Source organism: Lactuca virosa, chromosome 4 (assembly GCF_052849685.1).
Source record: "Lactuca virosa cultivar CGN04683 chromosome 4, Lactuca_virosa_CGN04683_v6, whole genome shotgun sequence".
Classification (NCBI taxonomy): Eukaryota; Viridiplantae; Streptophyta; class Magnoliopsida; order Asterales; family Asteraceae; genus Lactuca; species Lactuca virosa.
The window spans coordinates 521,049,261-521,063,975 of NC_136429.1; the positions used below are offsets into that span (position 1 = coordinate 521,049,261).

Sequence of the window (14,715 nt, forward strand, 5' to 3'; positions counted from 1 at the left end):
CCCTATTCCAGAACTTCTTCTCCTCTATAAATCGTCTTCAGGTCTTCCTTCTATCAGCCAAAAAGTTCTCCAAGTCGTAATAGACAAGGATATATATAATTTCTGATTTTCCCCCGTTCACGTCGTGAGCCAATAAGTCTCACGTCGTGAATATGAGATAAGCGTATTCGGCAACGACTCTTCTTCCATCCGTGCATATCTTCTAGAATTCTCCACTCACGTCGTGAGTCATGAACTATTCACGTCGTGAGTACGTCATTTGCTGAATTTTCCATTCTTTTTTCCTTCAAGCCTCCAAAGTTCCATGTTTTGTCAATTTCAGTCCCTATCTTCGAAAATGCTTCTATTTGGCTGCAAAAATATAATTTTAGCTTATAAGTACCATTATTCTATGCAAATAACCAAATTATTAGTAAAAATGTAAATAAATATTGCCTAAAAATATGTATAAATATGGCAATATCAAAATACCCCACACTTGTGCTTTGCTTGCCCTCAAGCAAATCTAATTATTTTACACTTAAACCTTCATCACCAACATCACATAGAACGATCCAACTCAAACTCAGTCATTATGCCAAGACCTCAACGCGTGCATTTGTGTCTAAAATTTTTCCTAAGTACCCCCCCCCCCTCAATTCTTAATACTCACAATCCTCATAAACACTCGCCCACTTCTTTTGAACAATGCTCATTTTATGCATCCCTCCGAATCCATCCGCAGAAGATCTTTTTAACCTCAAGGTATTTTTGTAAAGCCACCCAAGCATACATAAACTAGAGAATTACAACTTTAAGATACCACAATGGAGCTCTTGAATTCTTCTTTCTTTGACATTTGATCTTCAATTTTGTACTTTGAATTCATCACCTTTTTGTATGATTTTTGGTATCTTCTACTTTTGATTTTTTTCAGAATTTTTGATCTTTGATCTTTAAACTTTGATACTTCTATAGCTCCAAAAATTCTTCAACTTTTCAACTTTTTGGTAATTTCTCTCTCTTTTTTAAATATCTCACTTTTTCCGCTCAAAACCTACATGCTTAAGCAGGAGCGCTTAACTTCAACCTTTATTGGTTAAGGTATTAATTTTCATGGATACATTTCAAGTACAAGCTGCTAAACATATTGCATCCCTCAAACTAAGCGAAGTTGTGTTTTTGTCCCATGATTTCACTAGAATAAAGGGGGCCACAAATGCACTATAACGTATATTGGCTCAACTAAACATTTGAGCTCTCATCGGATCATCCCACACAACACTAGTAACTTAAATTTTAGATTATCATTATTACTAGAATTTTTATTTAGATTATTATTTCAAATCTATATCCAAATTTTTAATTCTACTAAATTCTAGCAATTTACTTTTAGCAATCTAAGCAATTATTTTTTCGACCTCCTACCCCACACTTATTACATACAATGCCCTCATTGTATGCATAAACTAAATAAAAGCAATAAAAGGGAGAAAAAGGAACAGACTCCCCTGGGATAGTGGCGTGATCGAATTCCATAAGTGTGGATAAAATATGCATCTCGAATATGAACCTCTTCTGAATAAAAACTCGCTAAATATGAAAATGAGCCAACAAGCGACGAATCGAAACTTCAATATTCAAGAAAGGTGGATGCAAATCTTCAAAACGTGTAGAATAATGTGGGAAAGCATACACCACATTAATAGTAGAGGAAACGAACCATAATAATCGTCATAAGAACTCCAAATAAAATGGTGGTGAAAACAAAAAACTCACGACGTGAGTAAGATGCTCCACGACGTGAGTTCGCTGAAATGCGTATTCCGAAATACCTCGTGACCCAAATCACGACGTGAGGATTATAGATTCACGACGTGAGAACTAGGCAACTGAAAATTAAAACTGCCATTTCTTCTTAATAATTTTGGCATTCCACCCTAATATCCTAATGGATAAAGACACTTCTAATTGCAGAATTTCTATGACGTTTCGCTAAATTCATCCTCTCTCTCGACTCACCCCACACTTATTTTCAATTGTGGGTCTCGACTCGTGACTCTAGACTCTAGACAACCCTTGGCTAGACACATACGCTCTCGACCTTCCTTTCCGAGACTCCATAGCAAATCTGAAATAAAGCCACCAAAAGACAACTAAAAGTAACATAATAGTTTAAAAGTCATACAAACCATAACAAGTTCAAAACCACAAAAATCTAAACCAAATAAAATGAAAATAAAAACTAAATAGGAAATCAATCGTCATCTTCTTCATCCCGTGCGCCACTTGTACTGGCTCCATCTCCCCCTTGACCTCGATACTCACTCCACCTGGGGCAAATTGGGTAATGATACCCCAGGTGAGGAGGTTGCTCCATATGCAAATGTTGTACCAGATTTTCTACAGTCCCTCCAATCCAATTGACACTTAACGAAAGCTGATCGAAATACCCGGCCATATCACCTCCAAAATTTGGTCCTCCCATGGGTGCGGGCTGATGCACCGGTTTCCCTCTCTCTCCTCGTCCTCGCACATTCCTCCTCCGAGGCCTTGGCTGTGGTTGTTGCTCAGACTGTGCACCAGGCTGCTCTCCATCATCACCCTCATCATCAGTATGAACAAGTCCCCAATAGGACCCATAACTCCGAACAACCCTCAATGTCTCCAAGTATCCCATAGTGAACTCGTTACCCTCCATGCAAGTCAACGAGCGGGTAATGTCGGGAACGATTAAGCCATAAGAACGGGCCAATCTAGTAATGAAGTGGCCACCATAGATAGGGCTTCCAGGACGGGGACTCGCAGCAGAATCAGCCAAGAAGCGAGCTAGAAAATATGGAATGTTACAACACACTCCCGGCTGTAAGATGCACCATAAAAAGAACAAATTTTGCTTCGTGACCTTATCCCCATGGCGCCTATGATTGATGGAGAAAGTGATGAATCGGTGTATCAAACGGTGAATGGAGGATCTTATGCTGCTCTCGGGTGACACTCCGAAATTGAATATTCCGGATGCAATTCTGTTCCAAAACTCAAGCCCCGATGCCCCATTTTCATATTCTCGAGCCGCCTCCCGCAAAAACATAACAAATTCTGGAGTCATAGCTTCCTGGGCCGTGTATAACCCCATTCTCTAGGAAAATTCAACCAAACTGCATTCACAATATTCACCCCCGAGTCTAAAAACTAAGGCCTGCGGGAACGTAGGGTCTTGGACATTCTCATGGAATGCCACAGTTACAAAGAATTCTACGCATAGTTCTTTATACACCCTCTCTTGGATACCAAATAAATTAAGCCAGTCCTTGCACGTGAACGAAAATCCATTGCCCAAAAATATCTTCGTGAGAAATGGAGATAACCGATCAAAGATTCCGACCACCCTCAGTCTTGCCCAATGAATTGTAGGAGCAAGAGCAATTTCCCTATTATACAACCACCCTAGCCTATTGTTGCAACGTGTCAAAATATCTCGTGGCATGGTGGTCAGAAAAGCGTAAAATGGGTGCAAACGTGCCACCCCTGTCAGAACTTCTCTTCTGGGAGCCATTGCTGCAAAAATAATCATAAAAGAAAACCAACAAAAACATCCCAAAAGATTAATATTAAACAGAATCCGAAACTGTAAGTGTCCAGGATTCACGACGTGAAACCAAAAGGGTTCACGACGTGAGTTCGTAATCAGAAGTCAAATGCGGGCAGAGCAGAACTCAAATCGGGTCAACAATGTCAAACGGGTTTATTCCTAGGGCAATTTCAAACTTATTACAAGCATATGCAGCAAAAACTTTACTTATTTAGGGTCTCGATTTTGATATTCAAGTGAAATGCAAACCCTAACCCCTAAATCTAGTAAATAAGCCAACAATAAACAATGTAAAGAAGATTAATTTACCTAAATTGGAGGATTACGTAAGCACAAGAGGAATAAAAGGTGGAATCGGCCGAAATCGTGAAGAGGGGGGACCAGAGGGAACACGTTAACTTCGTGGGGAATAAAGAATGTGAATTAGGTCAAATGGGTTCTGTCTTTAATCTGTGGTCCCGTGTTATTCATTATTCACGTCGTGAATTTGCAAACACTCACGTCGTGAGTCCGTTTTGGGCTGAAAATTTGGGCCATTCAATTAAAGATTAAGTGGGTCGGGTGATATAATGGCCTAACAACGGTGTTCGTATGTCCCACTAGACTCACATCGTGAACCATAATGAGTCACGTCGTGAGTTCGTCTGGATCTTCAAACTTTATATTTTAATTAATTAAACCACCTAATTTTATTACCACTAATTTTATTACCACTAAATTCTACTGACCCCACACTTAATATCCTATGTTGCACAAAGTGAATGATACGATCGACTACTTCAAAAACTAAAAAAAAAAAATAAAAAGAAAGAGAAAGAAAAAAATTCAAACCAAACTCGGGTTGCCTCCCGAGAAGCGCTTCTTTTTGATGGAGTCGTGAGCCGGACTCCGTGCCTCGCTACGTTGAATCTTCAGATGAGTCCATCACCAGCTGGATTTTCTGCTCCTTCCATCGCCTCTTGTATGCTTGCACACGTCGAATGTATGCCTTTTTTGAATTTTCCTTTTTAGCCTTTGTCTCGTCTATGTCAAGTTTCCTTTTGGTCCCTTTTGTTTCCAATTTTTCTTCATTCTTCTTTAGCTCAATAGGAACCTTCTCTTCTTTTACCACTGGAACCGTTTCCTTGGAAGTAGCCTCATCTTCATCACTTGATAAATCATCGCTTTCCTCACTCATCAAAGTTGTCGGTTTTGTGTACGCAATGACTTCAACGAAAAACGGGACATATGCTCTCGGTTTTGTGCGTTTGACTTGATTAATTGTCTTGATTTCTTCCTCCATGAGCTTTTCTAGTTCCTCAAGTTCATTATCTTCATCAATATTGAAGACCTCATCTTGAACATCAATTTTTTGAAACCCATCTTGTATTCCAAAATCTTCCTTATCATCACCAACCTGCAATGTAAGCTTGGATTCACGAACATCAACTAAAGCGCCAACAGTATTTAGCAAGGGGCGACCAAGAATGATTGGGACATTTACATCCTCCTTCATATCCATGATCACAAAGTCAACTGGAAAAACAAACTTCCTAATTTTAATAAGGATGTCTTCTACAATTCCCCTTGGTTGCGTCACTGAACGGTTGGCCATGTGGATTGTCATCTTTGTAGCCTTCATTTTCTGAATGTTCAACTTTTGATAGAATGAAAATGGCATCAAATTTATGCTAGCCCCGGAATCGGCTAAAGCATAAGTCTTCAAATTGTTACCAAACTCACATGGAAGAGTGAGGCGGCCAGGATCTCCCATTTTCTTAGGCAACTCTCCTAATACAGCTCTTGAGCTTTGTTCACTAAGAATGACCTTAGAATTTTTCTTTAGTTGCTGACGAGTGTTTACAAGATCTTGTAAGAACTTCGCGTATTCTGGAATTTTGGATAGTGAATCTATAAAAGGAGTATTAATAGGAATACCCTTTACTTGCTTGATAAACTCTAGATGTTCTCTTTCCAGTGGACTGAGATTAGCTCGGGATGGAAACGACAAAGGTGGTCGGTAAGCCGGAACGAATTCTGAATTTTTCAGTTCAGACTGGGCTCACGACATGAGCATGGCGGGCTCACGACGTAAGTATGGTGTTTCAGCAATATCTTCATTTTCGAGCTTCGGATTCTTCGGCTTTGGATCGGGCTGCTTTGGTTCAACTTCTAGTGCCTCCAAAAACTTAGAGATTGCCTCTTGTTCAGTATCAATAGCCATAACATGAGGTTGAGCTTTCTTTTCGGGAAGTTGTGAGGATAATTTGTTGTTCACCAAAGTAGTGAGTTGACCAACTTGGACTTCTAAACTATGAATCGATGCTTGATGATTTCTTAATGAAGCTTGCTGGTCAATCATCATTTTGTGTTGTTCTTTCATCATATTCATGTGTTCCTTTAGCACTGCATCGATATCATCATGCCTTTTCTCGGATGCTTCCATAAATCGGGTCAAAATATTTTCCAAGTTTACTTTGTTCTCGGCTGGTGGTTGCTCTTTTTGATAGAAGCCTCGGCCTGTCTGCTTAAATTTCTCTTCCTTTTGCTTCTTGTATTCATCATATGGCAGCCACTCTTTCTTTGGTTGTCTCCAATCCTCATCATACTTATCCCCACTCGAGTAGCAAACTTGAGCCCTTTTGTTCCCATACTCATCCAAGTTGTAATCTTTAGTCAAGTATGGTCCATTACATCATTCACACCCAACTTTAATTGCATGAATTGATTGGTCTATTTGTGTCAATCTCCGGTCCATAGTATTGAGCATCGCCATCATAGCAGCCGTTTCTTCAGAATGTGCACCCCCACTACCTTTTGCTCCATCTTGTCTTGGGTTGTGGTACTCACGAGAGTGTCTTGCGAATTCTTCAACTAACTCCTTGACCTCCCTTGGATTCTTCTTTGTCAATGGCCCTTGAGAGTCAAGGAGTTGTCTTGTCATAACATTGACCCCATCGTAGAAAATAGACATCTCTTGTTGAACATTTAGATCATGTTGAGGACAATTCCTTAACAACCCATTGTAGCGCTCCCAAGCTTGGTATAATGACTCCCCCGGTTGTTGCTCAAAGTTGGCTATTGCCTTCTTGAGTTTAGCTATCTTGGAAGGTGGGCAAAAATGATCTAGAAATCGCTCACGCATTTGAGCCCAAGTAGTGATTGTACCCGGAGGAAGTGCTTTCAACCAGTCTTTTGTAGCTCCTTTAAAAGTAATGGGAAGCATCCTTAATAAGACAGTATCTCTATTGACATTTGGAACATTGAAATAATCTGCAATGTCATTCACTTCATCTAGATGCTTAAAAGCATCCTCATGATCCTTTCCATAAAACGGAATATCCTTTAGTGCATTAAGGATGTGGCCCTTCAACTCGAATGTGGCAGTGGCAGGAATCGCCGGTTGTACCAAACTCGGACCAACATCATCTCTAATACGCTTCTTGTAAGCTCGCATGGACATCTCGTCAATATTTGCCATTTCGTTGCTTGGCTCCTCTTTTGGTTCGCTCGTATATAGTCCAAACTCGGCTTCAGATTCGTATTCTGATTCGTTTGGGTTAGGAGTTGGTTCTAGGTTTTCAACTTTGCTCTTGTCCTTTGAAGATGAACTTGACTCTCCCGTTTTCTTCCCCGACTTCTTTGAGAACACTGACTTGAGTTCTTGTAAGGGTGTCTTCTTTGGTGTTTGATCTTCTTTCACGTTCTTATCTTTCTTTTTGTGAAGGGCAGACTCTGGATCTTCTAGAGGTGGCACCAAAGGTGTGTTGGACCCTCTGATCATGTAGTTCTGCAAGATAAACAAAATAAACAAAAACGTAAAACTGAACTAAGAAAGACAAACTAAAAACTAAGAAAACGAGGATCACAGGATTCACGTCGTGAGCCTGTAAAGCTCACGTCGTGAGTTCTGTAATGCAGAAAAAATTGACACTGAAAAAAATAACTCTTTGCAGGTTTTACCCCACAAAAAGGATCGATTAATTTAAAGAAGATAAATCAGTAATTAACTAAGCCGTTCCCCGGCAACGGCGCCAAAAACTTGATGTGCACAAAAGTACCCACTAATTTTATATTTATAACCTAACGAACTTAACTAACTAAAATGCACCTAGGCAGTGTACCTAGTCGAATTATAGAATAGTTGGGTAAGTCGGGTGTCGATCACAGGGAACGATGTTGACTAATTAATCTACTTACTATTAACCTAATTATTAACAAAGGAAGGGGTTTTATCTAATTTTGCAAGTTTAGATGAACTTAATTCTTTAACACAAATTCAATCAATAAACAAACACTAAGTTAGTTCGAATCCGCTTTCACTCAATGGTTTATAAATTAGTCATGATAATTACTGTTGATTACCAATTAAAACAATATTAGCAATTTAGGTCTAAATTTACTAATATTAACTAATTCATGTAGAACTATGTATGGTCATACAATAGCTAACACAGAATCAATTATTTAGTGGATTGGAGCTATGAAAGATTGAATTGATAAACACAATTATGGTCATAATATGAGTTCTCTAGCACAGCCTAATTCATTAATTCAAGTTCTTAACTAAGATTGGTTTGATCTTAGCTCTAATAATCTAATGTTCACTAAATTAGTAGGTGTTAAAATTCATGCAGAATAACGGTCATTAATTACACATAATAAGAAGTTTAAGCAATTAAATTAACAAGTCAAACATGCTAGGTAAACCAATCAAACACAAGACATAACCAACAAGCAAAGTCTAGTTTAATTAAATAAAACCATGAGTTCCAGCTTCATCTAGCTAACAGAAGCAGCTAGATTTAGCTGGACATCCTAGCAAATAAGCAAACACAATTCTTAATCAAAAACATAGTAAAAGTGTACCAAACTACGAATCAAATTATGAACTTCTTCTTCCTTGGTGTTGAAACCCTATTCCAGAACTTCTTCTCCTCTGAAAATCGTGTCCAGGTCTTCCTTCTATCAGCCAAAAAGTTCTCCAAGTCGTAATGGATAAGGATATATATAATTTCTGATTTTTCCCCGTTCACGTCGTGAGCCAATAAGTCTCACGTCGTGAATATGAGATAAGCGTATTCGGCAAGGACTCTTCTTCCATCCGGTGCATATCTTCTAGAATTCTCCACTCACGCCGTGAGTCATGAACTATTCACGTCGTGAGTACGTCATTTGCTGAATTTTCCATTCTTCTTTCCTTCAAGCCTCCAAAGTTCCATGTTTTGTCAATTTCAGTCCCTATCTTCGAAAATGCTTCTATTTGGCTGCAAAAATATAATTTTAGCTTATAAGTACCATTATTCTATGCAAATAACCAAGTTATTAGTAAAAATGTAAATAACTATTGCCTAAAAATATGTATAAATATGGAAATATCAACATTCCTCAATGGAATGGTAAGAAGGTTGTGATTAGGAAATGATAGAAACTGGAAAAATGATATAACTCATCCCCGAAAAAATAGCATGACAATATTAACTTCATGGTGAGTATATTTGATATGGTATTTTCTTTCTATATGAATTAGATGTGATCATGATAATCAAAATGATGGAAAATATATGAGAAGAACTATGTAACTGGTAACGTTTAAGATGAATATTAGAAATTTGGAATTGCTGATGGTCTAAGATGGAGATTATCAATTAGAATTTGGGATTTCTTTGTGATGGATGTTTTTGGTAAAATATAATGATGGACTAAGATGTAGGTCATTAAATAATTTGGCCAATGCTCTGAGATGAAGGTTACCAATTTAAATGTAGTAATTATATAATTATTATAACATGGTAGAGGATAAGAACACTGATAACTATCAAACTTGGGTTGAATAATGAAGATTTGTATTTGATCGGACACACTTCAAGTATGAATAAGAAAAGAAAAACTAATATAAGCAAAATAATCAATAGAAAGTAAATAACACCGAAGTTCTCCAAATTGTTCCTTTCAGCATGAAAAGAGGTTTTGTCTTCACGGAAAAGATGTGTTTTGTTACAAAGAAGTTTGAAACAAAGTCGTGTTGCACAACATTAGGGTTTACCCTAATGTTGTATACATACTAATCTATACATATATATCCACTGATTAAAGGGATTGCGTCTAATCTATACTAATGATCAGATCCTTATCACAAAGATTACAGATCTGATATCTATTCTATATTTATCTATAATAACTACATAATATACAAAAAATTACAATCGGATAACTATACTATAAGCTGGCCTATTGAACTTGAGAGGCTGGCGTTGTTGACTTGTAGACGTTGACGCTGATAGATCATCATATCATGTGTTTGACTCATGAGATCAGAAGGTGTGACCTTACAATCTCCCCCTACTTGATGATGTCAAAACTAAACTTCTTCTGATATATAAGCGGAATACTGAAGGCTTTTGGTTTGGTCTCCCCCTGAAAATAATAATGAAATCTTGATTCTTGCAGTTCTAACAAATACTTCTCCTTGAGAAGGTGAATGACTCATTAAACATTTATGAAAGCTTGAGCTTGAGCTTAGAATGTTGACATCATATTGACTCGACTCCCCCTTCGAATGTGTTTTTCTAGTAGTGAGATTTATTCAACGATATTTTCAGTTTTACCAAGATTCTATTCCCCTTTTTAACATAAGCAGCTAACTTCGAGTAGAATAGAATATTAACTTGTAGTCTAGTAAGATTGCGATGTCTCCTGATAGCATGGGTTTAAACTACCATTCACTGATATAGTATTTCGAGATCTCATCAGCATGTGGTGTCATATGTTGAATCATAAATCTCTCTTATTAGAAGAAAAATGGAAAGAGTATATATGTGTGTGTAGTATATCATGGAAAATGATTTACCCATCGGCACAAATTTTTCAAGCTCTCATCAACGTATGGTACATTACGCCAAATTATAAAACTTTAAAATGGATGTAAGGGTAAGAATGGATTGGTGCGTGTGATAGCCTACGATACATAAACTAACCATCGGCACAGACTTTTGAACTTTTATTAGTGTGTGGTTTTACAAAATGAATCATCAAGCTCTATAAAGAAGATAAATGAGAGAATGGATTGTTTCAGTCACGCTGAGGTGAAATCAGCATGAATCATTAACAGTTTAACTCATCAACAAGAAGTGGTTTAAACTCTGTATCATAGAGTAATTTGCAATCTAGAATCAAAGATTCACTGTTAATTCATAATGGTACCATGTCTTTCTCAAACTAGGAGGTCAGGGACATGAACAACCCTTTGTCATTTAAGGACCTGACAAGTATCTCTTACGCTGATGACTATGCAATCAGGGTAAGCCATTGGGTTATGTTCAATGTTTCAGCAGAACATGAGACTTGATGCATACGACAAGCATTCTTCCGGGGATAGAGTCAGGTAAAGATGATTAACTTGAAAAATAAACACCCTAGCCTTTTTATCAATATTTTTTTTATTTGGACCAAGCTATCTCACTTTGAGAGTTTAGACGGTGCTAAACAATCAGCGTGAGAGGGTGACTCAATGTTCTCAATAGATGGTCTCGCTGATGAGAAACTTAGAGATATTTTGTTACATGTAATAGCATTCTTTTAGGGACGATGATGTGTCAAAAGTTGCATACTAGGCTTAAAATTTCCACCGTCGGATTTCTTTACAAAATGGTACAAAAGAATAAACACTATAAGAATACACACAAAAGAATTAATACAAGAAAATAGTTTAAACAAAGAAAAATATGCATCTTTTTCAGAAAGGTTATAAAGACTTGATCCATCAAATCTTTGGAATTGAATGGTCATTAATGCACTTCTATTTTCCAAGATATCTACCCTTCGAATTTTTAGCTATAAAAGAAAGCACCAACAAAGATAAACTCATCAGTGAACATCTAGATATGCGGCTACTTATCTTTGAAGTGTTTCAAATGCCTTCCAAGGTTTATGTTGATAAGGAGCAAGAGAAGAGCAAGAAGTATTCTTTGTAACCTATAAGTTAACTGAATTGAATCCATAAAACCATTGTGTCTTCAAAATCAACATGAAGGCATTTGAGGCTTTATCAGATTATGAGTCAGTAGATGAAGCTAAGAATTACTACTTTGATGGTTGCTCTTTGCATCCATAACAGTGAGTGGAGGAGAAAGAGGGTATCCTCGAGAGGAAAAGGTCATGACGCCACTCTTTTTCTCAATACCAAGAGCATTAAGATCCTTCAAGACAACTTCGGTCCTTACAAATAAGATGAAGATAAATATTAGATAGGTTTGAAAGAAAGTATATGTAAAATACTAAATGTAAGATTTTGCATTCATAATAAAAGAAGCACTTGTTTTTTTTTTGAGTTTTTCTATCTAGTAAGGAACAACCAAGTAGGATCATATCGGAGGTAGGGTCTATTTGGTATACACATGATACTATTTGGAAATTCCACTTTAAACACCTTAGTAAATCCAGCCTAGACATCATGCCCATAAGTAGATCAATCAGTATAATGACTTGGAATTACTGATAAATCTTATTTATAGGGTCATAATAACAACTATGAACATAAATATAAGTTACAATTGAATTAAAATAAGTGTAGCCTAACTTACATAGTTTTCTAGCGAGAACCGGAAACAGCGCGAACTTACTTTTGACAGCGCAGGGCCTGGCTAAAGTGGTTAGTAATTAGGGAGTAAAAGGTTAAAGGTTTGATAGAGCTCCAGAGAGATTCAGGAGGAAGGTGTGAAGAAATGAGCTGCCAAATGCCCTATATATAGATTGTAGAAAAAGACGCGTCGCGCCTTTTGCGGCGCGCGTCGTACACTTGGCCGGGAAGGGTAACATGGCTTCTTCTCAGGCTGACACATGATGAAATTTCTGTGGGCCGCGTCGGTTGTTAGAAGCGCACCAACACTTCTTGTCGGCGTGCGCCCATGCGCGTGCCAAATATCAAATTTTCAAAATTTCATATCTTTTTTATACGAGCTCCATTTTCGATGTCCTTTATATCCACACGTAGCTATCGAAGAGTACTACAAATTTCTTTAGAATCCTTCAGCTAGTTCTTACTTTATTTTTAAAGCTATATTTTTAACAGGCTTAGATTGTTAAAGTCCGTATAAAAATCATAACTTTCTCATACAATATCTGTTCTCTACTGTCTTTATATCAACAGATAGGTAATGAAGAGATCTTCAACTCTCGTTTAGATTGTTTTTCTCATGATTGACCGATTTCAATTTTGGTTTCTGATCCATATACTGCTACGCTGGAACTTCGAAAAATCATAACGTCTTTATACAAAGTTGGATTTTAGATTTCTTTACATGTACGGAAATCTTGTCACATATACTATAACTTTGGTTAAGATTATTTATCCTAAATAATATTCTATAAATAAGTCATGTTATTGCTTATCATATCTTAACTGTCTAGCCCGAAGTTGCGGGCATTACATCTTTCGACATTCAAGTGAAAAGCATGTGATGCTTGTACAAATCTATGTGGACGACATCATTTTTTGCTCAACTGATCAAATTATGGTAGATGACTTTTCCAAGCTCATGACAAGTAAACTCCAAATGAGCATGAATAAGGAGATTAACTTCTTTCTCGGTCATCAAATCAAGCAAGTCCGACAATGAATCTTACTTTATCAAGAAAAGTATACCATCGAATGGTTAAAGATATATTCCATGGATAATTGTTCTTTGGCAAAGGTCCTTATGGCCTTTGGTTACAAGATCATGACAGATCCCACCGGAGAGTTAGTTGATAAAAAGTTATACCGAGGAATGATTGATTCTCTACTATACCTGACTGCAAGTAGATCGGATATTGTCTTTGCAACGGGTTGTGTGCCAAATACCAAGTTGAACCAAAAGTATCTCATATGACGTAGTCAAGCAGATCTTCAAATACCTTAAAAGGAGCAAGGCTTTGGGTCTTTGGTACCCAAAAGGAAATGACTTTAGTTTGCAAGCGTTTACATACTCAGACCATGTTGGATGCAGATTATATCGCAAAATCACTTTTGGTGGATGCCAATTCATCGGTGGAAGATTGGTGATTTGATCTTCAAGAAAACAAAATTGTGTCTCACTCTCCACCACAGAGGCAAAATAGATTGCAGCAGCCAGTTGCTATTCGCAAGTCTTGTGGATGAAAACGCAACTCATAGATTATGGCTACTGAATGCTTCACATTCTAATTTACTATGATTCTGAGAGTGCCATTTCCATTTCGCACAATCCCATTCAACAGTTCAAGACAAAGCACACTGAACTACGATATCACTTTATTAAGGATCATATCCTTAAAGGTAACATTTAACTCATCTTTTTTCTTAGACATGAAGAAATAGCCGATATTTTCACCAAAGCACTTGATTCCATCAAACTTAACGATTTTTTAGAGATCTTAGGAATGATGAATCCTGACCCTTAGTTTTTCTTAAAGGGATAAATGGTGTAGACTGCAAAGTCTTTGCATCTAACATATAGATATGCTTTATTCATCCTATGACCGCAAAATCTTTGAAGCACATTTATTTGTCTACGTTTAAAATGTTATACATTTGAGTCTAACTACTAAGCATAGACTTCATAAATTATTCCTCAGTAAAAATTGTTCACCGAATATTATAATGATTTATGTGCTCTTCGGTTCACTTTATTATTTTTATGTCTAACCCTATGATCAAGTTCCTCTAAAGTGCAAAGCAGTATCGCAGTCTTAATCAACAATCATACCACAATTCTTTCTTCAAGAACATCAAAGTTACCTTTTCTGTTGGAAATAAATAAACTTTCAAGGCTTTGCTATTTATTGAATCATATCAAATCAAAAGTTATTTCAAATGAATGTTTTTATCCTGATTCATTAGAAAATATTTTTGTCCCTTAGTACCTTTTCAAAAACTGTCATTTTTACATATTTATTTTAATAAAATAAAGAAGATTTGTCTTTTTTATAAAGTTTTTTACTTAACAAACATTTCTTGATATGACAGAGCATATATATCAAACCATCAGAACTAATTTTTCACTCCACTCCCCCACATTTTACCATAATTATCATCACGATCATTTAATGCTAAAATACACCCATTAAATGTCCATCGTGTCATAAATTACTTTTTTATTAAATCAATTGAAATAGATAAAAAAAACCTTTGGGTTTTCACAGTTGTA

General features: G+C 36.9%; 1 non-coding gene across 1 annotated transcript; it reads left to right on the plus strand.

The window, feature by feature from the left end:
- The first annotated feature begins 6,540 nt into the window (after positions 1–6,540).
- On the plus strand, positions 6,541–6,647 carry LOC145110339 (small nucleolar RNA R71). Its single transcript, XR_013709721.1, has one exon. It is a non-coding gene; the product is annotated as a small nucleolar RNA R71 (small nucleolar RNA).
- Positions 6,648–14,715: the final 8,068 nt, after the last annotated feature.